This window comes from Apis mellifera, linkage group LG9 (assembly GCF_003254395.2).
Source record: "Apis mellifera strain DH4 linkage group LG9, Amel_HAv3.1, whole genome shotgun sequence".
NCBI lineage: Eukaryota > Metazoa > Arthropoda > Insecta > Hymenoptera > Apidae > Apis > Apis mellifera.
Genome location: NC_037646.1, coordinates 11,106,702 through 11,118,882, shown reverse-complemented (window position 1 = coordinate 11,118,882; position 12,181 = coordinate 11,106,702). Strand labels below are relative to the sequence as shown.

Genomic DNA, 12,181 nt, shown 5'->3' with positions numbered 1-12,181 from the left:
GTTGTTTGTTCAAATATAATTCGAGCTGCATTAGGAGGAGTACACTGGCGACACCTTCCCAATTTTCTACGAGATTCGTTCGTGTGTATATATAGGGTGTCTCCAAAGTTTAGAACTTTTTCTAAAAATTCTTGGCACTCGTAAACTGTAATTTAAATTTTCGTTTCAATTATCGTGGATAACGTGGAGGTTCAACGATCCATACGATGACCTTGAAATCAAAATATTCGAATTCAAAAATACGGGGAGGGGAATAATTAAAATCGTAATTCGAACGAGAAACAAAATTTATTTCACAGATTTATAGACGACAAGTCGAGCAGTTTATATTACAAAAAGCTTGTGGAAAATATTTCTGTATGCGTGGAATTTAAATCCATCGACTTTAATTTTTCTTTTTTTTTTTTTTTTTTTTCGAATGTTTCAAAGTGTGAAATGCACAATGGAGGATAATAGGCTGTAATTATTTTAGAAATGACTTGGAAAAGAGGTACAAAGGTCCCTTTCCATTCACTCCGGGGAACTTCTTTTGTCCGTTTCTCCTTTAACGGCGTCTCGAGCAATTGACACCGTGTCCGACACGCGATAAATCGGGAAGAGGAGAAGAAAAAAAAAAAAAAAAACGTGCATTTCGTCCGTTTCTTTGTTTTCCGTTTGCCGGCCGATATATCTAACCACGGCCTTCGAACTATTCCCTTATCGCGAGTCCACCGCTGGCTCCGCATAATCTGGATCTTTGTCAGCGATTCCAAACAAAGCGGTTCGAAATCTCTGTTTGCTCGACCGGCACGCAATTCCTTATCTAACGTAAACTTTGCCTTTCTTTGTTTCACGGGCAGAAACAGAGTGAGAGAGACAGAGAGAGAGAGAGAAGAGAGAGAGAGAGAGAGAGAGATTCCTCGCTTCCTTTTCAACGACCATCGACTATGATTTCTTTTCGTTTGGGGGGGAAAAAAAAAAGAAAAGAAAAATCGATAACGAGGTTTCCATACAAATTTTAATTAACGTAGATAAGATTTGTCGACACATGGATGGTAGAAATTTTCAAATATTGAAAAATAATATGTAATACGGCGTATTATATATTTCGTTATTTCTGTTCTTTTTTTTCGAAGGATCGATAATCCTTTTAGCTTTAGTTTTAGTCAAGCTATCTTTATTAAAAATAAATGTATATATATATAAAATAGAGTTTCTAACGAATTAGTATTTTGAAATTCGTCGACGACCGCTATTCGTCCGGGTTAAATACGTCAGTGACGTTCTACGAAATCTATTGGCTCGTTAACCGGTCACGTGATAAATTGGTGCGCTGCCAATCGGCGTATTGCTTCGAATCTGGCAAAATGCCATTTGTTTACGTTGAACGTTCGAACGACTCGATATCGGTTTTTGATTCAAAGTGTTCTCGCTTATATCGTCGCGATACCTTCTCTTCTCTTCTTTCGTTTATTTTCTTTCTTTTTTTTCTCTCTCTCTCTTTTCGAAATCCTTTTTCAATCAGTCCTTTCGAGGCTCATTTCGGTCTCTTCGGCACTTTCACTTTTCGATTTGGTAAATTACACGTCTGTAAATGGTAAAAGGAATTAGTTTTCAATTATTCATATTTATCTTGATTTACATTAACTCGAGAACCCATAGAATATTCATTACTTTTCTCAATATTCTTTTGGGCAGAAGAATGAAATTTTACTTTTAAATATCTCTCGATCGGAATCTCGATTGTTTCGAAAAGTAACATAATTCTTAACAATTATACTTTCCTCCAATTAATTAATCAATACAATCTCTAAAATTCTCTTTTTCTTTTTAAACATCTTATCGATCGATAAACGTTTCTTTTTCGTCACTATTAATTTTTTTTCTTTAAACAAATTTTAAAACATATTCATACCAACAAAGATATAAAGAGATTCTTGAAAGCATTTTTTTAGGACGCGTTTCTTTTTTTTTCTTTTTAGGGCAACGGTCGTTCAAAGCGCGTGATTCGTCACTATCGTCGTTTCTTTATTCGAATCATACCGGTCGGTGTTGCGCGTATATCTCGGATGCATCGATGAGCATTTTGCAAGCCGCGGAATCCGTGACTCGATTTTCAAAAGAAATATGATCCTTGCCTGCGCGTCCTCGTTACGCGTGCACGTGAAGCGAATGAAACGCATCTCGAAAAGGAATTCCACTCCGAATGGAGGCCGGCGTTGAATTAGCATAAGAAAATTGGAAGCCCACTTTCGTATATATCGTGTATATTTCGGGGCACGGTGGACGGGATCGACGGCGCGGGTCTCCCTTATTATGCGCTTCCATTTGCATCCGAATCGATCCGTTTCGAAACGTGTCCAACGTTTTCCGGATGTCGCATTTTCATCGATAACAGGCCTCGTTACACCTCGTCTCTTTTCAATATCGAAATTGAAAAAGAGAAAAAAGAAATCCTTGAAAGCGTTTTCAATAAACCTTTTTTTAATAAACCTTCGAATTACCTGCAATTCACCATCAATTCGATGGATGTTGCTTCTATTGTCTATATAATTTTTTTTTTTCAAATTTAAAAGAGATGAGATTTTTCGATCATTCGTTCGAGTCAAATTTTAACGGCTTTGAGATTCGCGTGCACGTTCGATGGGTATTGTTTCGTGATCGTTTTCAATCGTTTATTGTCTTTTTAAAAAAGATGAGATTTTTTTGATGATAATTCGTGTGGAAAAAAAAAGGATACAACGCGCGGAAATGCAAGGCGGGGAAACTGTTTCTCGGAGACACAAAACCCATTTTCGCGTTTAACACGACCATTCGGAAGCGACAATGACGGGAAACTGTGCAAAAGTTTTCGATTCTTCGATTCTCGGAAGTCGGAGTCTCCGAATATATGCAATAAACGATATTTCACGATGGAGCGGAATAAATTATGCGAGGGGAGGAGGGAGAGGGGAGAGGGAAGATTGGAAGGAATCCGAAGCGTTGGACGAGGATAGAGATAGCGTGGTTAATAACATGCATGAAATAACGCAGCTGCGCTATCAAAGATGTCGTTTTGCTCGCCGCCATTACGCCACTAGGTCACTGGTACTGTACGTATTCCATTATTCCTGAGAGAGGAATTATGGTATTATTATCGCGAACTTACACACTGTAACAACTGTGCCGCGCTTGAGTTTAACGACTAATCCCCCAAGCCTTTAACTAACAGCTTTACCACCGACGCTATGCCCGATTCAATGTAGATTTCCTTTGTGTCCCATAGCGAGAGATATACCTCGTTCCGATCCAACGGATTTTATGTTTATACTCGCGGCTGACGCGAAACGATATATACCTCTCCTTTTTTTCTCTCCTTTTCCACGTTCCCCAATCTAAACTAACTTAACCTAACCTAACCTCGACCGAGACTCGACACAATCTTCGCACAATTCTGGGTAAGTAATCGCAGGATTCGCCCGCTATTCGATTCGATACGAATTTTTAACATTAATTTTTCTCGGCAGGAAAGGAGAGGGGGAAACGTGGCGGACGTGTAACGCGCTGTAGACGCGCGTGCTCTTTGTTTACCCGCGCATTCCATTGCGCATGCACACACGCGCGCATGCGCGCGCACACGTACATACGCACGCACACAAGGGAAGAATCGGTGCGCGCGTGCATGCGTAGAGGCGTGCGTGCGAATGCATTAGCCGCGAGTTATCTACATCACAAAGCATCGCCGCTTAGTTGCCCTACTTATCCCGCGCCTCGACGCTTAATAACTCTGGGGAGCGTCCAGATAACGCGTCACGCCTCACCACCGCGTTCTTCTTTTCTTCTTCTTCTTCTTCTTTTTCCTTTTCCCTCAATTTTTTTCTTTGTTTTTCACCGATCTCGAGAACTCTCGACTTGCGATTGACGATCCATTGTCATCGCGAAACGAACTCGTTGTTGTACAATTTAAGATATCGGCTCGAAAGAAGAAATTTGAACTTTTACGATGCGTTATAGGTAGAGGAAAATTACCGTAAGAAAAAATAATAGTTTAATAGTGCAAAAAGATAGTATATATACATATATACCGTGAATTTTATGATTAATTTTTCATCGTAGCAAGTAGCACGGTTTCACCGTTTCACAAGATAGAAGTGGAGTAGCCTAATCCGCAGTTCCTTCCTGATTAAACCGCATCTCGAGCTCCGTACCGAATTGAAAGTTTTTTTGCGTTGCCTTCTCCCTCTCTCTCTCTCTCTCTCTCTCTCTCTCTCTCTCTCTCTCTCTCTCTCGTTAAAGAATTTTTTCCTCGGCGAAACGAGATATAGAGATTATTCAAATATTCTCGGATTTATTAATTTAGAAATTGCTCAATTAACATGCTTCGAACAATTAGTCTCAATTTATCAATCACTATATCGGCAATAATATTGTATATAGAAATCCCGTAATCGAAATCATCGTGCACATAGATAAGGATATTTTTCCACGACCTCGGCAAACGGTCGATTATTCATCTTCTTATCGCGTGGGAAAGGTTATCTTTCCAATTCTAAACGACGTATGTACACACTTTCGTACACAAGGAGCGTAAAGTTGGATGGAGGGAGGGGGGGAGAGGAGGGAAGAGGAAACAGGGATCCGTAAAAAACGGAAATGCGTTTTTTTTCCCTATGCAATTATTCGTAAACGTATTGCAACACGTGTTAGAACTAATATATATATGTATTTGTATATGCACTCGTAAACACGTTTAAATAATCGCTCGTACGAAAGAATTTGCACGAGTTTTCAACTATCTAATCTTGAGACACGATTAAGGAGGCAAACCGGATCGATTTTCCAGTCACAGGTGCGGAATGTTTACGATGATTTTTGAGTTCCTGCGATAGAAATATCGGAGGGGGAGGAGAGAAAAAAAATACGAAAAAATTATATTATTCGCATAATTTTCGCGCGTAAAAGTATAAACAACGTCGATGCTTATTTCTCGTTAATTTTCTATCTTTAAATATGGATTATTTTTTTTGTTTTTTCATGTACATCGAGTACACGATAAATTTGCATACATTTGACTTAGTTGAAGACGTAGCAGCGAATCGAAAGAAGAACAGATACGCGATATAAAAGGTAATAGAGTCAATTTTCTCTGCAAATTGGTTTCTCTTATTATTAGCTCCTTCTCTTCCAACTTATATAATAAATCCATACCACTGTACATTGTACGCGCGAGCGAGGATCATTACTCTGCTTATCTCTGAAACAGGTTTTCTTCTATCCTCGAGCGCTTTTAATACACACTCTGTGTATCTTCGAAGAAGAAAAAGAAGAATAAGAAGAAGACGTTTTTAACGTTTCCACGCAAATACTCATAAAAGCATAGACAAATATCGAAAACATCTCTGTTTTTCAAAATTTTCAAAAAGTCCACTCGTCGATCAATTCTTTTTTTTTCCTTCCTGTTCAATTTTCAAAAAGTTCACTCATCGATCAATTCTTTTTTTTTTCCTTCCCGTTCAATTTTCAAAAAGTTCACTCGATCAATTCTTTTTTTTTTTCCTTCCCGTTCAATTTTCAAAAAATTCACTCGTCGATCAATTCTTTTTTTTTTTCCTTTCCGTTCAATTTTCAAAAAATTCACTCGTCGATCAATTCTTTTTTTTTTCCTTCCCGTTTTTATTTTAATCGAAGGAAAAAAAAGAGAAACAAGAGATAATCTGATAATCTGCTTTTAATACACACTCTGTGTATCTTCGAAGAAGAAAAAGAAGAATAAGAAGAAGACGTTTTTAATGTTTCCACGCAAATATTCATAAAAGCATAGACAAATATTGAAAGCATATCTCTGTTTTTCAAAATTTTCAAAAAGTCCACTCGTCGATCGATCAATTCTTTTTTTTTTCCCGTTCAATTTTTAAAAAATTCACTCGTCGATCAATTCTTTTTTTTTTCCTTCCCATTCAATTTTCAAAAAGTTCACTCGTCGATCAATTCTTTTTTTTTTCCTTCCCGTTCAATTTTCAAAAAGTTCATTCGTCGATCAATTCTTTTTTTTTTCCTTCCCGTTCAATTTTCAAAAAATTCACTCGTCGATCAATTCTTTTTTTTTTTCCTTCCCGTTCAATTTTATTTTAATCGAAGGAAAAAAAAGAGAAACAAGAGATAATCTGTTTTAGAATAAATATATAAACGGAGGATCGAGATCCAAGGATGAAGAGAGAGCGACCAATGGATAAGGAGGCACGGAATTCGCGATAATAACGCTTGAATCGTATACGGGTGTATCTGCGCTCGTCCTCGCATTTTTCGCCATCTTAGAGAAGTGTGTTGCATCGGTTAAGGAGATCTAGACGCGCAACCTTGCCAGCCGAGCGCGACCTTCGTGTCGAATTATCCATTCGAAGCCGTTTGCCGCGTAATCGAACTCGATGCGGATTAATCGAAGGGGGAGTCCTCCGTCGCGGCGGACGATCGATCGATTGGAGATAGAATTCGATGGATGCTCCACGGATTCGTTTCAAATCGAGCGGATATAATATCGATTACAAGATAATACGTGTGCGTATATTTTGTTAAATTCTGTGAAAGAGAATCGTGAAATATTAACTGCGAGTTAAAATTCGAATGCGCGAAATAGAGGGATTAGGTTAGGTTTGCTACGTTCACTTTTCAAATATTTTCAGCTAGATCTGAAGAGATAAGTGGAAATATTTTTCCATTATTCTCTTTGGAAAAAATGAATTGAAATTCATGCAGAGAGAGGTTAGATTAGGTTGTATTTTTAGCTTTTCAAATATTTTGCTAGATTTGAAAGAGTATCGTGAAAATATTCCATTATTCTCCTCGGGGAAAAAATGACACGAATTAAAATTCATGCAGAAAGAGAGGTTAGATTAGGTTGTATTTTTACCTTTTCAAATATTTTGCTAGAGATATTTGAAAGAGTATCGTGAAAATATTCTCATTATTCTCCTCGGGAAAAAAAATGACACGAATTAAAATTCACGCAAAGAGAGAGGTTAGATTAGGTTATATTTTTACCTTTTCAAATATTTTGCTAGAGATATTTGAAAGAGTATCGTGAAAATATTCCATTATTTCTCCTCCGGGGAAAAAAATTACGCGAATTAAAATTAACGCGAGCGATAGATAGAGAGGTTATGTTAGCCTGTGCTCGCCTCTCATTCGCTTTGAAAGTTGCGATACTTATATCACGATATCTTTCGACTCGTTCGTCTCGAAAGATCGACGGAATGGAAAAATAATGGATATTAATCGAAGGAAATTCAGAGACTTGATTATTGTTTTTCTGCGACGGGCACCGTTCTCCAACAAGGTTATTTCTGCCTTCTCGTATTTCAACTCGAAACCGGACTCGTGCCACTAATGAATCGCGGTTCTTTCCCGCGCATTGCATAACCCCGTCTCTCTCTCTCTCTTTTTTTTTTTACATACATTTTTTTTTACGTTTCATACGCTATCGATTTGCGATCACACGTGCACGCATCTCGCGTCATTTCGATTTATCGCACACATACAACGTGTAACAACGGCAGACTTTTTCCTTTAATCTTCCTTTTGAAACCAATCGTTAATATTTCCAATCTAATCGTCCATCTTCCTCCTTCTCATTCTTACTTATTACGATATATTTCATTTCTTTCTTTTTCTTTTTTCTTCTTCGAGAGGGGGGAAGAAATTCTCGATCAATCTATCTTTTTATTATCTTTGGAATGTTTTATTATCGGCTCGGGAGAAGAAATCCGCGCTATTCCCCACTAGGGGGAACTATCGGTATAGCGATCGTGTAAATTGAACCATCGCTTTCAACTAGGAATGCGGGGAGAATTGGCTTGACCTATAGTGCACTACAGTTTCATATTTATCGCCAATGTTCACGGCAACGTACCATAAAAGAGCGCCGAGAAATGTGTGCTATTTAGCTCGTCGAATTAACGTTCGCTACGTGCTAAAAATGTGCACAATTTCTCTCGAAATAGGCAAGAAACCGAAGGAGAGATTTTACACGACGACGTATTCTTTTTTTTTTTTTGTCTTTTTTAATGCGATAATCATAATCATTTTCTTCCTCTTCGATTATTCTTTTAAGAATAAGTAAAGAAATCGCGAATTCGACGCGAAAAAAGAAAAGAAAAAGAACTTACCTATATATCGTTGTCGCGTGGAGTTTAGGTTAGGTTAACCTTTAACGAAGCACGAAGTCTTAGTAGAATCTTATCCGATAATTTTAAGGCTATTACACGTCTCGCCGAGCAAAGAATTCAAAATATTCTAGAAATTTTCCTACATCCTTTTGTTATTTCAACTTGGGAAGACTTAAAGAAACACCGAACAATCGTATCCAATAATTTTAAGACTATCGTATTTCACCCGTATTTCACGTTCCAAAACTCGTTTGTTTCGGGTTGCTGCAAGTCGATTTATATAGAACGAAATGAACGAAATCGTCTATGCAATCTCGCGTGCATACGCGTGAAAGTTAATCGGATAATCGAAACGACACAAAAGTTTCGAGAATCTCCTCGCGAAATATCGACTCGATTCCCGTGTCTTGAGTTTATCGACGGAACGCTACACCCGTCGATAAACTGTACAAGTTGATACATTCGCGTAATCGTACGGTATATAACTATACACATGGCACATAACTATATCGCGGATTGGCAAGCATTCGTGGCGGTTGAAGTGGCGGCCAATTTTGCATACGTTGGTCTTTTTCGATCGAAATACGTACGTATTCGAGCGGATGATACGAGCTCGAGGTTTCCTTCCTCCGCCAACTGACTCTTTCCGTCCCGTGCGCACCTGTACACGATATTTCCATTGGAAAAAACAAAACCTCTTTCCTTCGTTGTTCGACTTATCTTCGACGCATTCCAGTGGAGCCAAGGTAAACGGAGAGGAAAAAAAGAGAAAAAATAAAAGAAAAAAAGAGAGAGAGAAAAAAGAAGGAAGAGGAATATCGTTCTTCTGCGAGCACGTACTCGAACAACGTAATCAATATTCTTCTGTTTCCTGCCTTCCCTCGTCTTCTATCGATCGGGATGAAAATCGTGGATGATACAGATCGTGATCCTGTCGTCTGAGAAATTGAACAAAACGAGAGAGAGAGAGAGAGAGAGAGAAATAGTTTTTATTTTTATTTTTATTTCATTATCGACAATTTATTTTTGCACAATTTTTTCAACTTTTCTTTTTTTCTTTCATGGATAAAAAATTGAAAGGATGGATGGATAAAAAAAAGAAAAAAAACGAAGAAGAGGTCGTTTTTTCCGTTGATCGATACCAGGATCAATCGTGATCGATGAGTTAATTAGAGATCGATCAATTAGAGAACGGGGTCGAGCCAGTTACTTCGTGGAAATTATGCCCGCTGGCAAGCATCGCGATTTCATTTGCCTGCTGGCTGGTTAAATAAAAATGTGAGGACACCGCGTCGTGACACCACGGCCTTTCTAATTCTACTCCCAATTTCGATTCTCTTCTCTTCTCTTTCATTCTCGATCTCTAAGAACTCTGGTTTGTATTGTATTTTTTTTCTCTCCTTTTTTTTTGAAATCTGTACTTCTTTTCGAAACGTGGCTCGTCGATATTTGCCGAATTATTCGAAGAGATTCGAGAAGATTAAGGAACAAGCCCTCCCCTCCACCTCTCGACTCGAGCCTCGAAGGCTTTTGAGAGAAGATTCATTGGACAGGGTCTGTAATATTTCATCACTGAAACCACCATCGTACGAAATGAACGACGCCGATTTTTTTCAATCTGACGTCTCGAAAAAAACTGTTTTAACCCTAACCTATATTAAAAACTATATTAAAAAAGCATTGTCGCATTAGCACGATCCACGAAATATTTCTCTCGAATCAAGTGGACAAAAATAAAAACTCGATATCAACTCGAGATTACAACCCGTATCGATATCGATTAATCGCAGCGAGTTGTTTATTAAATTCGACTATCGACGGCGAAAGGATCAACGCGTCAATAAAACGCGTCGATTACGAATCGATACGATGGATCGTGTTTCGCGAGATAACGCCCCGATAACATCGATAACTCTCCGATTATCCCGCTTTTTTTCTCCGTTTCATCCTCGAACATTCCACGAGCTCCGAGGAATTTTTCATATTTTTCGACCGATCGTTCTTGCAAAATGTTCGTTGGAGAAGCGAACCGAATTGGACCGATTGTAAAAAAACGGTTTTAAAACGTCTTCGAGTCTTTCTCGAGTTTGCCCGGTGTGTTTATTGCTCGGCGAGAGAAGGAACACCGCATGGGAAGAAAAAAGACGAGGATAATAACATTTTTTGCGCGCTTTATGGTTTGGCTTGGGTTGGGTTGGGTTGGGTCGGGTCGGCTCGCCTCGGCTCTCCCCTCCCCTCCCCTCCCCTCCCCTCCCCTCCCATCCCCGATTAAACGCGAAATTTAACTTCAATCAAGAAGCAAGCATCAACGAAAGGCTGAAACGCAAGACCGATTGCCGTGAATTATTCATGAGCGACGGACGAGCCGTACGATCGTTTTTCATATTCTAAGCGTTTATTTACGAGGCGAGTTTATTCCACGAGGCGAATCGTTCGTCTGGGGCACGGAACCGAGACAATGTTGCGATTGATTCTTAATCGATAACGACGATCTCGGTCGTAAGGTCGTTTCGCCGGCATTATTAATGGCACGTGGCGATAAATCGGCGAGGAATATCGCGAAGAAGAAGAAGAACAAAAACAAGAAGAAAAAAGAAGAAGAAGAGAAGGAGGAAGAAAGGAAAAAGAAAAAGAAAAAGAATGACGCGTTAGTTATAATTCATATACACTGGTTCTGTCCGCGTCGCGAGTCGTGGAATAGCGTTTAACACCGTTGTTGTATCAACGAACACTTTTACTTGGGTGAAAAGGAGGGAAATAGAGTGCGTTCAAGAGTAGAAACAATATTTGGTTTCTCGTCTACGATATATGTGCATCGCGTCGTTTACATTAAACTATCGAGTTATTTTTATACTCGAGGACGTGGAGCGCTCGACGCGAAACAAAGCCGGTTCGAATCTGGATAACGCAAGGTTTCGCGAAAGAAAAGCGGTGGATGTAGAATGTAGGAAGGAATAGCTGGCGGTGGCGCGTCCTTGATCGAGCGTCGCGAATCGTCGAAAGAAAAAATGGAAACCGAGTCGAGAACGGTAAAATCTGTAAAATCTCGCTCGATAATAAAAAAAAAAAAAAAAAGTTGGATTTATTCAAAACGCTGTTTTTACGTTTATTTATTTATTTATTATTCCGATTCAAACATGGTCCATGGAATATTCCTCTGGTATTATTATTATTATTAAATATTCGTTATTAAATATTCGTTTTCGACCGCATTCCTCCAAATCTATACATCTGTATATCTATATATCTTCGAATTCAATTACACCCAATTCCGCCCACGCCTTCGCTTTCACGCAGCGCTCGTTTATCGCGAGCATCATAAACGCCCGTTTACGCCTGTTAAAACAACGAAATAGTTGATTTTCAACGCGTTCGAAACGCGTAAGTGAAAGTTTTTCCACGATCCCTCCGTGATTATCTGCTCCTCGACTTAATATTTTTACCTCGTAAAAATGAACGAGAATATAATAACACTCTATAGAAAAAAAGGAAACATTATTATTATTATTATTAACTGATAAAATATCGATTTTATATTTTATTACCAATTATCCAACTTATGCAACTTATTCCGTTACTCGCCGAGGATTTACGTGTAGCACGGGTTCCGGGAAACGGAATGTTCGATTCGGTTAGCCCGCAAAAATTCACCGTCTTAATTCCTACCGAGAAACTTGCCCAATTGAGCCAATTAGCCAATTGCGATAATTAACGCGGCGCACCGATGGGACGCGAGTTGAAATTCCGGTTTCTTCCTCGCTTTAAAACGCTTATTCTCTACGATCGTGTTCGGGATCGTAGTTCATCGATTATATTACGCGATCTTTTAAAAATTCCATTCTTTTTCTCTCTTTTTTTTTTTCCTCCTTCTCTCGTTTCCTTTTCGAACCTTTTCGACGAAATACGAAAATTTTTTGACGGAGGTATATTAAATCATATAAAAGAAGATATAAGATATAAAGGAAAAGAAGAGGAGGGGGAAGAAAGAGCGAGTGAGTGAGTGAGTGAGAAAGAGAGACACGGTTTACGGGCGAAAAAAAAAAGAGACGCAAAGTTTATAA

The 12,181-nt window shown here is 38.7% G+C and overlaps 1 long non-coding RNA gene across 2 annotated transcripts in view; it reads right to left on the bottom strand.

Moving 5' to 3' along the window:
* LOC102656338 overlaps positions 1-12,129 on the bottom strand; it is an 81,300-nt gene extending 69,171 nt beyond the window's left edge. The window contains exons 1-2 of one of the 2 annotated variants that reach the window (XR_003305319.1): positions 8,121-12,129; positions 1,120-1,567 (exon numbers count right to left, since the gene is read on the bottom strand). This is a non-coding gene — a long non-coding RNA (uncharacterized LOC102656338). Of the gene's footprint in view, positions 1-1,119; positions 1,568-8,120 lie in introns of those variants that run through there. The other variant, XR_003305320.1, reaches the window with a different exon arrangement.
* Positions 12,130-12,181: the final 52 nt, after the last annotated feature.